A 4,180-nucleotide genomic window follows, 5' to 3' on the forward strand; every position below is an offset into this window, starting at 1 on the left:
CACACGTTAATGGCGTAATAAGTATTTAACCGTTGCATATTTCTAAGAGAAAATCTTAAATCACAGTTAACATAGATAACAGATCACAACTCTCAGAAGACACAGTTTACCACTGTAATGTTTGAACACACAAACAAGAAATAGGATCCAATTGCAAGAGGTTTTAATAGTGAAAAACAAACAAATCCATGGGGGACAGGCAGATATTCTCGGTCAGAGCCCAGCAGAGGGTGTCCAGGGGCCAGGTGGGAGACGAGGTCTGAAACACAGGCAGAAGTCGAAAACCAGGAAGACAAACGTGGATCTGGAACGCTCGGTACGTAACGTGGAGTCGGCAATACTTCACAGCGTGAACGTGAGGGAGGACAGCTTAAGTAGGAGGTAGTAGTGAGGAGGATGAGGGTCAGGTGTGTTAGTGGGGTGAGTGGGCGTGGCAGTGTGGGGCTGAGTGTGGTTCTTGGGGTTTGTAATAGTCACGATAACACAGATCACAACCCTCAGAAGACACACGGTTTCCTGAACTGACAACTTAACCCAGCACGCTTCTTGATTAAAACCGTTTTTAATTCCTTTGTGCTCAGGACGGTGGGACGGACGCGTCTATGCTGCAGGACCCAGCAGACGTCTGAAGATGGGTGTGTGTGTCACCCCCGCTGTTAGAAAAGGATTTATATCCTGAAAATGGCTCCAGTTCTACAAGACAATTCTTTTAAATCTAACACTTCCTCTCTTTCTCTGATTGCTAACTTGTTTGAATAAGGCTCACTTCTTGCTCTCTGTCTCTTTCTGATTCTCTCTCTTTCTCTCCCACTGTCTCACTCTCTCTCACAGGAAGACATTTTCTGTCTGTCAGTTGACATACACACACACACACAGAGAGCAGAAAGCATGCATACACACACACACACACAGAACAAAGCATGCACGCACAAACACACTCACACAGTACAAAGCATACATACACGCACTCGAACAGCACAAAGCACACACACACACACACACACACACACACACACACACACACACTTGTACAAAACAAAGCATACATACACACACTCATAGCACAAAGCATGGCACGCGCACACACACACACACACACACACACACACACACACACACACACACACTCATAGCACAAAGCATGGCACGCACACACACACACACACACACACACACACACACACAGCACAAACCATGGCACTCACACACACACACACACACACACACACACACATACACACACTCATAGCACAAAGCATACACACACACACAGAAGGAAGGCGGCGTGCTGTGAATCTGAAGAGTGTAATCCTTTCAAAGGTGTTAACACTGGGTTCGGAGGTTGCGGAGACAGTGTGGTATTTATGTTTAAAAAATGAAACTTGCAAAGGTTCTTTGGTCTTTACAGATCCTGTCTGACCAAACACAAGCGAATATGAACAGAAAAGCAAAGGCGTCTGCATCACAAAGGACGGCCTTCAGTACTGGCGGCTGGCGGCTCAGACGGACTCCATTTTGGCTCAGTAAAGGCAACTGGTCAGTGTTCAACTGGACTCCATTTTGGCTCAGTACAGGCAACTGGTCAGTGTTCAACTGAAATCCATTTTGGCTCAGCACAGGCAGCTGGTTCTTGTTCAGCCGACGTCCATTTTGTTTCATTCTTGGTTCAGCTGGACTCCATTTTGGTTCAGTTTCAGCCACCCTCACGCTTTCTTCTGCGGTTTCCACTTCCTCTGTTCTACACTGCACACATGGGTCATGTTTTTCCTGTACGATGGTGGTGAAGGGAACAGATCAACAAACTGCCGCGCTTTCTTCTGTGCTTTTTTTGCTGTATTAACGTCACTCAGCGCCAGCGGTCGTACGTACTCCATAACGTCTGAAACTGAGATGGTCGCTGAGCTGTTTCAGATCCCTTCCCACAAGGCCCTGGCAGTTTGATTCGTCAGACGGTGTGTCTCTTATCTGGTATAGTATAGTTTCACCTCAAAAGTGGGTGGAGCTAACTAAAAACAAAAAGGCTGAAAGTAAGGAGTGACCTCAGCTGTCAGTCAGGCATTAGAGGCTACGGGACACCTACAGGACATCAAGACGTCCTCAGGGGAAACAATAAAACACAAAGGCACCTGAACACCTGAACAACAGACACCTGAACACTTCAATAACAGACACCTGAATGCCTGAACAATAGACACCTGAACAACAGACACCTGAAAAACTGAATGCCTGAACACCTAAACAACAGACACCTGAACAAGACACCTGAACAACAGACACCTGAAAAACTGAATGCCTGAACACCTGAACAACAGACACTTGAACACCTGAACAACAGACACCTGAACAAGACACCTGAACAACAGAGGTCTGAACAACTGAACGCCTGAACACCAGCTGACGTGAGGCTATATAATCTGGGCACTCTTGTGAAGAGGGGGAGGAGTTGTCCGCTGATCACCATGTGGTGGTGAGCTGGAGGCGTTTTGGCCAGATGTACGTGGTACGAGAGGAGAGTCGTCTGGGCTGCCTGCTACCGTTTGGATGACCAGACCTCAGTTTCCACCTCCAGCATGAAGAAGACACGAAATCGGACTGGACCATCTTCAGAGAGGCAACTGAATCGGACTGGACCGTGTTCATAGAAGCTTTGACATGAAGCTGTAGACGAAAGGACGTTGGTAGCCATGGTGACCCTCCTGAAACACGCTAGCAGACACACGTTATGAAGGAAGCTTTCCAGCAATGCTCCGGAGGGATCTCTGGAGGTTTCAGATGTCCAGCAGGGCTGTGTGCAATGCTCCTGCTCAGGTGAACTCTTAGCCTCGGGCGGAATCTGGAGAAAGACTTTTGTTTGGGACCCAGATGTTCTGGCAACATGCCTGATCGATGCCTCAGGAGAAGTGACATCAGCACATTTTTTAAACTAGAGTGGTGGTCTACATTTTTTAAACTAGAGTGGTGGTCTACATTTTTATAACTAGAGTGGTGGTAATTATTTTATAAACGAGAGTGGTGGTCTATATTTTATAAATGAGAGTGGTGGTCTATATTTTATAAATGAGAGTGGTGGTTTTTATTTTATAAAGTAGAGTGCTGGTCTATATTTTATAAACTAGAGTGGTGGTCTATATTTTATAAAGGCAGCCCGAGGGCTTACTGTAATTATCCAGTCCCACTCCAAAACCTCCCAGTTAGTCTACGATATTTGAAGCTGGAATACAGGAGCCATGGGGCCTCTGTGTAGGTGATGGACCAGTGGACCAGCTGTGTGAGGGATTATGGGAGTTTACCAACCCCGTCTACATGTGCTGGGTGGCCTTGGAAAAGCCACCCGAGTGATTACATCAGCAGACGTTGTGGATCAGTGCAGTGAGTGTATGAACACAGGAGGAGCTACGTCCATATTTCTGGGAATAAGTGGTCTTCACCAAAAAGATGCCTGGCTTCCACTCCGGTTTGTGGTTCTCTTAGAGCAGGCTGGAGTGTTGTCCAGTTCCTCCGGATACCGTTTCCTGATGATGTCATCTTAGCAGCTTCTGAAGTTGTTGGACGAAGCATGCGGTGTTTTGTTCGGTACATGTCCCTGATCTCCCCTACGTACAGCATGTGGGTAATGACTCAAAAAATAAGATGTGACATTTCTCCAGACACAAGTTCCAGGAAGTCCAGGAGAAGAGACCCCCCTCCTTAGGACTTAGGACCCCTCCTTAGCACTTCACCAAGTGAAGTGCTTTGGGAATGTCGTAAGGATGCCCGCCGTTAAAGTGCTTTGGGAATGTCGTCAAGATGCCTGCTGTTGAAGTGGTTTGGGAATGTCTTCAGGATGCCCGCTGTTGAAGTGGTTTGGGAATGCTGTAAGGATGCCTGCTGCTGAAGTGATATGGGAATGTCGCTCCCGCTACAGCTGCTCCCAGTGGATGGAGGCGCATCCCAGGAGGAGGCCCAAAGTAGACCAGGAGACGCTGGAGGGATTCTGTCCCACAGCTGTCCTGGGAGGGTCCGGATGTCCCACCAGAGATGCTGGTGTTGCCTCAGGAACGGGAGAAGTCGAACTGAACTTCTCAGCCTGCTACCACGGCAACGCTCACAAGGAGAAGTGCAGAGAAAATGATTCATTTCGGACAGACACCACACACCCTCTGTCTCTCATTCACACACCTTACAGCAATATTCTCTAGAA

Source organism: Electrophorus electricus, chromosome 6 (genome assembly GCF_013358815.1).
Source record: "Electrophorus electricus isolate fEleEle1 chromosome 6, fEleEle1.pri, whole genome shotgun sequence".
In the NCBI taxonomy this organism is placed as follows: Eukaryota; Metazoa; Chordata; class Actinopteri; order Gymnotiformes; family Gymnotidae; genus Electrophorus; species Electrophorus electricus.